The sequence below is a fragment of the Aethalodelphis obliquidens genome, unplaced genomic scaffold (genome assembly GCF_003676395.1).
Source record: "Aethalodelphis obliquidens isolate GAN/ISIS:26980383/991018 unplaced genomic scaffold, ASM367639v1 scaffold63, whole genome shotgun sequence".
NCBI classification, from domain to species: Eukaryota; Metazoa; Chordata; class Mammalia; order Artiodactyla; family Delphinidae; genus Aethalodelphis; species Aethalodelphis obliquidens.
The window spans coordinates 2,112,689-2,123,502 of NW_020838007.1; positions in this window are offsets into that span (position 1 = coordinate 2,112,689).

Below are 10,814 nucleotides of genomic sequence, written 5' to 3' on the forward strand. Positions count from 1 at the left end.
GGCTGACTTTCCTTACTGTGTCTGCTCTCTGGTTTTGTTAGGGGAGGGGGGGATCTGGGGCCCAGGCCATCACCGGAATCTTGGAGAGCTGGCTCCTGACCGCATGATCCTGCCAACACCCCACGGTCCAGGCTGGAAGTCCCCGGGGGGGGGGGGTCCAGGCCACCTGCCCTATGCCCAGCTGCCCCCAATCTTGCCCTGGCCCCTGCCTCATATTCCAGAGCTAGTTCGCAGGGCTCACAGACCTCCCTGGCCCTGGCTCTTGGGGCTGTCTGCTTCTCCCATCTCTTCTTTCTTGTTTTCTTTGTTTGGTAGCAGCTCTATTGAGGTATAATTCACATACCATACACTTTTCCCATCTACAGTCTACAATTCAGAGGTTTTTATTATACTCACAGAGCTGTGCAACCATCACCACGATCAAGTAGAACATGTTCATCACCCCCAAATAAACCCTGGACCGTTAAGCAGTCATTCCCATTTCTCTCCCCTCCCCCAGCCCTCAGGAACTACTCGTCTACTTTCTGCCTCTACTGATTTATCTTTTTTGGACGTTTCATAACAATGGAATCCAACAATTTTCTAAATGTTTTTAAAGTTGTGAACAGAGGCCAGGCTGCTAAACATCCAAAGTGGGAACTCGGTGACGGCTGAGTTTGTCCTGCCTGGTGGGGCCCGTAAGCAGAGTCCTGGGGGGCTGGGGTATCTGGGACAAGACCTGATGGACCGCAGCTACCCCAGGAGCTCCGGTCTGGGTCAGATGGGACCTGGGCAGGAACAGCTGAGGTCAGGGGTGGGAGCTTCTCAGGGCCTCTGGATCCTGTGATCTAGAGAGGCCTGGAGCCTGAGCTCTGCTTCCTGTGTCCGTGCTGGACGCTGGACACACTGCCCCGTAGATGCCAAGCATGGCCTGAGATTCATTCTGCCGGAAATTTCACCAGTGAGATGCCTGGTGAGTAAGCATCTTCTTAGGCTTCTCTGGAGGGCTTTGGCATTCATTTTCATTCATTTACATCTTAGGGTGAATTACAGTATTTTAATTCAGGCACTTTCTTCCTAACACCTCAGAGAAATCTGTGTAATGTAGCTGGAAGTCCCCAGTCACCTTAGTTTTGGTAATTGGCCCCCAAACGTGGTGAGAACCCTGCTTCCCTGGCAGTTGTCACATCGGGTGCCGTGCTAGGGAAGCCTGTGGGAAATACGAGCAAAATCAGGTCTTTCATCCGAGGACTTTCTCTCCCGTTGTGTTTGAGATGAGATATGAGTCTGCAGATCATGTTGCTCTTTGTTCAGACCCCTGCTGTGGCCCCGCGCAACCTGCGCTCTCCTGGTTCCACTGGCCACCTTGGTGCCCGGCACACCAGGCAGGCTCCCGCCCCAAGGCCTTCACATGGGCTGTTCCTGTGGTCTGAAGGGGCCCTGTTCCCCACCCGCTTCCCCCGTGTCTGCCCAGATGCTGCTTTCTGGGTTCCCAGCTCAGGGCCTGGCGGCGAGGCGGCACCCAGTACCTGCTGGAAGAATCAGGAGGGAGTACCTCTAGCATGAACATGGGTTCCTGTGGCCAAGAGGGCTGTCTGGCTCCTTTTGCAGCTGACAGTTCTGACCCTGCTGGAGTTCAGGAGGAGAGGGGCCCCAGGAATTGGCCTCCGCCCCCTCCTGCATAGCTGGCTTCCTCAGTCTGGCAGCTCGGCACCTGTTGGTTGCCAGGCTGTGGAGGGGCCCTGGCCCAGGTTATTCCTGTCCTTGGGATGGAGCCCCAAGGCCCCATTGTGTGGGGTCCCTCTTCATCCTTCAGTGAAACGGTGAACCGTGGTTGGGATGTGGTTGGTGGTGAGCCAGGCCCGTGTGAAGGCCGCTGACCACGTCTCCCGATGCAGGTTGCCCAGCCCAGCCACACTGTGGCCTCACGGAGCCCCAGACCCCACAGCACACCCTCACTCTGTGCCCCCAACCCTCCCCCCAGGATACCTGCTCCTGCTGCTCCTTGGTGACAGAAGAGGACTTGGTGCAGCGTAGTTTCCCAATAAACACACATCGAGTGAACTAGTATAGAGAATTCACTTGTAAGACGTTTTCTGGCTTAGTTCAGCTTGAGTAGAGTTGAGTCCTTTCTGCTGAGATGATCACTGTTTTGTTTTTGTTTAGAGAATACCAAGGCAGAAAAATGGAGGGAGGAAGGTTCTTTAAAAAAAAAACAAAAAACTTTGTAATAGAAAAATACAAATACATGCAAAAATAGAATGGTGACCCGCCCCCCATGATCCAGCCCCAACAGGTCCCAATTAACGCCCATCCTGTTTCACCCACCCACCTTGCCCCCACCCCTAGATTAATTAGAAGCAAACCACAAAGATCATATCATGCCATCTGTACATATTTTAGTTTGTATCCAAAATGAGGCTTCAGAAGGAAAGGCGGAGGGAGAGATGAACAGCTAGAGCCCATGATCTGCTGGCCCGAGTGGAATGATCCCTGTCGTGCTGTCAGTCACCCGCTCCGCGTGGCTGTGCATGCCATTTGCATGCCATCCGAAGAAGGAGAGCCTGGCCCGAACAACTGCACAGGTGTCCCCACTGTCACTTCCTTCCTGTGCTGGTCAGGAGCACTGTCAGTAGCCTGCAAACTCTGAGGTGTTTTCCCTTTTTTCATTTCCTGTCACTGTTTTGAAACGGAGAGGAAGAGAGGTACCTCCATCTGATAACCATTTATTTACTATCAGAGTTGGTGCCCATATTTATAAGAAAGTGTAATAGTCAAAGTCATGAATATTGGTGACTTGAGAAATGCTAACATTCTAGTGGGATAGGAAGAAACATGCTCATTATGTACAAGTTGTTTTCTGCCACATCACTAAATGTGGATTATTACATGAGTGATGGAGAGAAATGTAGACCTCATATCTCTCTACATGTAAGAACTTAAGTGGAATGTCAGTTCTTGTTAAAAATTATGGTCCTGAATGGCAAAATGTGGCTCTGGATACGACATATTAATTTTTCTCTTTCAGCTTCTGATGCTCAAAATAAAACATGTCTCAGTCAACAAAACAGGTAAAAGTAAAGTAATAGAATAAAACCATGCAAATATGAATTATGAGAATGCTTGAGTGGCTAAATCAATATCTGACAAAGTAGATTTCAGAGCAAGGACTGTTACTGGAGATAGGGATATTTCTTACTGATAAGGGGGTCAAATCATCAAAAAGACATAATTATCCTATATATATATGCACCTAGTATAGACCTTCAAAATACATGAAGCAAAAACTGAAACAACTAAAAGAATGAATAGATAAATGCGCACTGTGGTTAGAGACGTCAGCATTTCTCTCTCAGTAAATGATAGAACAGGAGGCAGAAAACCAGTCTAATGATACAGAATACCTGAGCTATGCTATCAAACAGCTTGAGTGACATACAGAGTATTCTCTGAACAGAACAAAAATTAAATTAGAAATCAGTAACAGACATCTGGAAAAATCCCTAAATATTTGGCAATTTATACATTTTCAAATAACCCGTAAGTAAAGAAGTCACAAAGTAAATTAGAAGTTATTTGAATGAATGATGATGGAAAAAATAACAATAAAATTTGTGGGATGACGCTAAAGCAGTGTTTAGAGGGAAATTTATAACTTAAAAGTCAAAACAATTTTGAAAATGAAAACAAAGTGTGTCATAAACCTATATAAAAGCTAAAACTATAAAACTTGAAGAAGACATGGAAGAAAATATTTGCCACATTGGGAGATTTCTTAGGATACAAAAAAATCATAAACCATAAAAGAAAAGGAATTGATTAATTGAACTTCAAAAATGTGACTTCTTTTAAAAGCATCCTTAAGGAAAGTATAAGTCAAAAACTATATATTTGACAAAGGGCATTTATGTAGAATATATAAAGAACTCATAAAAGTCAGAAGACAGAACTTCATTAAGAATTGGGCAAAAAAAGAATACAAAAACACTAATTCAAAAAGATATATGCACCCCTGTGTTCATAGAGGCATTATTTACAGTAGCAAAAATATGGAAAAAACCTAAGTGCCCATAAACGGATGAATGGATAAAGATGTATATATATACACACAATGAAATACTACTCAGCTATTAAAAGAGATGAAATCTTGCCATTTGCAGCAACATGGATGGATCTTGGTATTAACGGTATTATGCTAAGTGAAATAAGTCAGGTGGAGAAAGACAGATACCCTATGACTTCACTCATATGTGGAATATAAAAAACAAGCAAAACAAACAAATAAATGAACAAACCAAACCAAACAAAAACAAGCATGTAGATCCAAAGAACAAAGTCATGGTTACCAGAGGGGTAGGGTCAGGGGGCGGGCAAAATGGGTAAAGGGGATCAGCTGTATGGTGATGAATGGAAGCTAAATTTTTGGTTATGAGCATACTGTAGGATATTCAGAAGTAGAAATATAAAGTTGTATACATGAAACTTATATAATGTTATAAAACAATGTTACCTCAATTAAAAAATGAATCTTAAAAACAAAAGAATCCGGGAAAAGATTTGCACAGACATTTCACAGAAGATATACAAAGGGCCAATGAGTACATGAAAAGATGTTCATTATTTCTAGTTTTAAGGGTAATGCAAATTCAAGTCATAATGAGATACCACTGGACACCCATCAGAATGACCAAAATTTAAAAGACTGACAATACCCAGTATTGCCAAGGGTATGGAGCACTAGAACCCTCATACGTTCCTGGTGGGGATGTAAAATGGTACAAGTTTGGAAAAGTTGGGCAGTTTCTATTACTCTTAGATATTCATTTACTATTTTACAACACAGCAATTCCACTCCTAGATAATACACAATAGAAAATGTGTATCTGGGGCTTCCCTGGTGGCACAGTGGTTAAGAATCCGCTTGCCAATGCAGGGGACATGGGTTCGAGCCCTGGTCTGGGAAGATCCTACATGCCGCGGAGCAACTAAGCCCGTGCGCCACAACTACCGAGCCTGCGCTGTAGAGCCCCCGAGCCACAACTACTGAAGCCCGCGTTCCTAGAGCCGGTGTTCCACAACAAGAGAAGCCACCGCAATGAGAAGCCCGCACACCGCAACAGAGAGTTGCCCCTGCTCTCCGCAGCTAGAGAAAGCCCCCGCGCAGCAACAAAGACCCAACGCAGCCAAAAATAAATAATTATTTTTTTTAAAAATGTTAAAAAAAAACAAACATGTATCCGTGCTAAGACTCATGTAGCAATGTTCACAACAGCTTTATTTCATAATAGCCAAAACCCAAAAGCATCTTAAATGTCCATCAACGTGTGATAAGCAAAAGTGGTATAGTCATGCAGTGGGACAATATCAGCAATAAAAAGGAAAACCCTGATGGTGATGGACAGATCTCACGGACGTTGTGCTGAATGAAGTCAGATCAAAAAAGTACGCACTGTTACTTCCCTGGTGGTCCAGTGGTTAAGACTCCATGCTTCCACTGCAGGGGGCACGGGTTAAATCCCTGGTGGGGCAATTAAGATCCCACATGCCGTGTGGCCGAGGGGGAAAAGAGTACGTACTGCGTGATTTTATTTCTATAAAACTCTAGAAGGGACGAATCTAGAGTCACAGAAAACAGGTCAGTGGTCCACTGGGGCCTGATGTGGGGGGCGAGGGGGTTGGCCAGGAGGAATCACACGGGAACTTTTCCTGTGATGGGAGTGTTCTGTCTTGATTGTGACAGTGGGCACTTACACAGGCACACACATTTGTCAAAACTCATTGAACTCACTTCAAACAAGTGTATTCTATTGTATGTAGCTGATACCTAAATAGAAAGGTTTTCAGAAATCCTCTATGTGCGGTAAAAAATGAATGTGCAGTGTGCTTATTGTGTATTTTCTAAAATAACAGTTTATATCAGTGGAAAGAATGGAGAGCTGTTAAAGATGCAGAATGGTGCATGCAGGCTGCTACCATTTTTAAAGGATCTATTTACACATATGCCTATCACTCAATGCACATAACATCTCTGTAAAGACCCGTAGTTACCCCTGGCGATGGGAGATGGGCGGAGTGGGACAGAAACCAAAGCACCAGGTAGTGCAGCCCTAGACGTCAAGTCTGAAGACAGTGCTCTCAGTGATGGTGAGTCTCCCCTGGGGTGACCCGCCGAGCACAGCCCTGGGGGCAGTGGCTGTCCTGGCACTGCCACCAACGGGCTGTGCGGCCCTGGCCAGCCTCTATCACTCCCACCCCCACTTTCCTAAACACACTGAAGTCACAGCTGAAGTCCCATTCATTTGAAGATGAGGGTTAAACATAAGGATGTTCATATAAGCAGAGGCTGCCTGCCTCCAAAGCAAGATGTCACATTTGTCCCCTTACGTGGTCAGCTGCAATGCAGTAATTCTAGTATACTGGCGCCCAGTGTGATAACAGTTATCCAAGAAATGAAATTCTGATAACTTCAAAGAATTAAATTGTACTTATTTTAGTGAATGGGTTGTAAGGAAAAGCTCACCGATTTAGAACTGCATACATGCCTTTTTTTAAAATTCTGAACTCATTTTAAGTGATAGGTTCATAAAGTAGAAATCCATGTGACAGCAAAGATTTGTTATTAGTTCAAGTCCATGAACTTCTCTAGGATAATCCCTGCTTCAAGGGAAGAGGATGAATTTATCTAAAGGTCTGATTTTTATGAATTTTTAAAGTAAAATGTATTGAAGTACAATTTACGTACAATAAAATGCACTTTCTTTTAAGCGAACTGGTCAGCGTAACCACCATCAACATATACAACATTCCCGTCATCCGGGAAGTCTCCCTGTGCCCCCGTCTCCCTCAGTCTGCTCGTTCACAGATCTAGGAAACACTGGCCATGTTTCTGTCACTAGGGATCGGATTTCTCTTCTAGAGTCTCGTATAAGTGGAGTCGCTCGGTGTGCACTATTTCTCGTCTGGCACCTTCTGCTCAGCGCTGTAATATGCAGGTTTATCCACGGTGTTGGATCATCAGAAAGTTATGCCATTCGATTACTGAGTAGCTTTCTTCAAGTGATATTTTAAAATCATTACCTGTTTCCTCATTACCTGCTAATAACTCCTGGAAAAGTGATGACTGAGGGCGTCCAAGCTCCTGAGTAATAAAACCAGTGAGCAGGACAGTCATCTACCCGGTTGACCTGGGAATTACTTTTGGTTCCTCTTCCCATACCTTTTTCAAATCCAATAACCACCAAGTCCAGTCAATTTTAATCCCCTGATATCTCTTGAATAGATCTCTTCAGCCAGCATTTTAAGCAAATTATCATTTCTCACCTGCAGTACTTCAGAAACCCATTTTTCTTTAGTTCTACCCTCCCCCCACCAATCCAATCTTTAAACCAGAATGATCTTACTCAAAAGATCTTACTGCAATGATCTTACTGAAAGGAGAATAACTGAAGTAGAAGATACATACATTCTGGGATTCTTCCATCATCCCAGACTGAAACTCCGTATCCTTTGAACAATCACTCCCCATTCCCCCTCTCCTGAACCCCTGGTAACCTGTGTTCTACTTTCTATCTCTATGAATTTGCCCATTTTAGGTACCTCATATAAGTGGACTGATACAATATTATGTCTGGCATATTTCAAGCATGTTTTCAAGGTTCATCCATGTCATAACATGTGTCAGAATTTCATTCCTTTTTATGGCTGAATAATACTCCATTGTATGTACATGCCACACTGTGTTAACCATTCATCTGTTGAAAGGCATTTGGGTTGTTTCCACCCTTTGGCTATTGTGAATATCACTGATATGAACATCAGTGTACAAACATCTATTAGAGTTCTTGCTTTCAGTTCTTTTGAGTATACACCTAGGAATAGAATTGCTGGGTCATGTGTAGTCTTGAGTTTGACCTTTTGAGGAACTGCCTAACTGCCATAGCAGCTGAACCATCCTACATTCCGACCAGCAATGCACAAGCATTCCGATTCCTCCAAAACCTCTGCTATATTGGACAACAATTTGGGACAATTTAAGCTCTCTGTGCCTCAGTTTCCTCATTTCTAAAATGTAGGTAATGATAGTATTATCATTTTTAGGGTGGTTGTGTAATTTAAATGAACAAGTATATGTAAATGACTTAGAAAGGGCCTGGCAACTATGAATGTTATAATAATAAGGGCCATTTGGTATCTACATTGTCACCATTACTGAAGATCAATATGTCTAAAATCTATAAACTTTGCAGTGTACACCCCCTCCCCCCAGGGTCTCTGTGGGCTCCTAGAGGCTGAAGTAGGAGGGCAGCAGAGTTGGACAGTGGCTGGAGGCAGGCGCGGAGTCGGATGGGCCCCTGAGATGTGCATGGACCTATGTGCACAGTGCACAGGTGGGAGGTGAGGGTGTCGTGGAAGGGGCCACGTAGCACAGAGGAGCAGCACAGCAACGCTTTATCTTATGGAACAGGAAGGGGAGGCTCACGGAGGCCGGAGAGGCCTCCAGTGCACACATCCTGTGATGCACCCCTAGGACTTGGGAGTGGTCTCCCCACTCCCGCCCTTCTCTTTGCACACGTGCTTTAGGAAGCGCAATGGGGTGTGTGGCTTTGTGCCAGGTGCTTGCAAAGAGCCTGCTGTAGTCACCTTAATGGTGAGACAAGCCCATGAAGACACTGCAGGGCCCCTGACTGCAACCTGAGCGTGGGGGTCCCGCAGCTGGATTTCCTCAGGATTGCCTTCAGCAGTTCAGTGACCGTGGGCACAGGATGTGCACATTCTCTCAAGATCCCTTGAGTGAGAGACTTCCCTGGTGGTGCAGTGGTTAAGAGTCCACCTGCCTATGCAGGGGACATGGGTTCGAGCCCTGGTCCAGGAGGATCTCACATGCCGCGGAGCAGCTGAGCCCGTGCGCCACAACTACTGAGCCTGCGCTCTAGAGCCTGTGAGCCACAACTACTGAGGCCCGTGTGTCTAGAGCCCGTGCTCCACGATAAGAGAGGCGACCACAATGAGAAGCCTGCGCACCACAACGAAGAGTAGCCCCCGCTCGCCGCAACTAGAGAAAGCCCACACGCAGCAAAAAAGACCCAACGCAGCCAAAAATTAATTAATTTAAAAAAAAAAAGATCCCTTGAGCGAGAGCCTGGCCCAAAGTGAATGCTGTACGTTGCCAGGTGCCACCGCGCAATCGTCAATGCTGTCCCTACAGGCTTGTTCAAAGTGAAGATTTGTGGCCTGTTCCTATGATGTAGAAAGCCCTCAAATGTTATACTTCCAAGTCCATAGCTGTACAGATTTTCGCTTTTTCAAAACTGACACTTACAGGGACTTCCCTGGTGGTCCAGTGGCTAAGACTCCTTGCTCCCAATTCAGGGGGCCCGGGTTCAATCCCTGGTCAGGGAACTAGATCCCACATGCCGCAACTAAGACCTGGCACAGCCAAATAAATGAATAAATATTTTTTTAAAAAATAAATTGACATTTACAGTTCACTAAACCTATTGTGGTCATCATTTTATGATGTACGTAAATCAGATCACTGTGCTGTACACCTTAAACTTATATAGTGCTGTGTATCAATTATATCTCAATAAGACTGGAAGAAATATACATAAAACGAAATTGGCATTTACAAGGTGAAAATATGTGTGTTGCGTTGTGGAGGTGTGATGCGTACTTTTGCTGCTCTTCATTCCTAATGCGTCTGCTGTCCTTTCCAGCTCCACTGAGGCCATGGGCCATGCAGGCTTCACCCTGCCGGGCACACAGGAAGTCTGCCAGGAAAGGCTCTGCCCTCGCCCTTGTGGGAGCGGGCGGGTCACTTCCTGGTTCTTTCCTATTATTATTGTTTGTTAAGTTTGAATGGTACCAATGACTGGGCATTAAGGTAGCTTTTCCAAAACCTCCTTTTTAATCGTTAAAGGTTTATTACAACAATATTTGAAAAAAACGGAAGAAGAACATGTCACTCATATTCCCTCCATCCTACCACAATAGTTGCTTTCATTCCCCCAGATTTTCTTCTAGTCTTTTCTCATGCTAATGCATATTTTACCTTGTCGTAATCATTATATTTGGACAATTTAGGGTCTTTCTGCTCAGCTCATAAATTTTTTTCCATGTCACATTATTTTTAATAGCCATATGATAATCTGTTAGGTTAATATAATTTATTTAGACATTCCTCTGTAATTAACAATTAATTTTCCCTAATTTTTCACCATCGTGAATTTTATTTTATTTAGCTATTCTTGGTTATGTGCAGTTTGTAAAAAATATAGGTTTAGGTTTAAATGTATAATTAAAATTAACCCCCAAGTCAATCACATTCAAATCACTGAAATGAGTCTACTGTTTTATATATTGAAAATCCTTTCTTTTTTTCTTTTTTCTAACATCTTTATTGGAGTATAATTGCTTTACAATGGTGTGTTAGTTTCTGCTTTATAACAAAGTGAATCAGTTATACATATACATATGTTCCCATATCTCTTCCCTCTTGCGTCTCCCTCCCTCCCACCCTCCCTATCCCACCCCTCTAGGTGGTCACACAGCACCGAGCTGATATCCCTGTGCTATGCGGCTGCTTCCTACTAGCTATCTATTTTACGTTTGGTAGTGTATATATGTCCATGCCACTCTCTCGCTTTGTCACAGCTTACCCTTCCCCCTCCCCATATCCTCAAGTCCATTCTCTAGTAGGTCTGTGTCTTTATTCCTGTCTTACCCCTAGGTTCTTCATGACATTCTTTTTTTCTTAAATTCCATATATATGTGTTAGCATACGGTATTTGTCTTTCTCTTTCTGACTTACTTCACTCTGTATGACAGACTCCAGG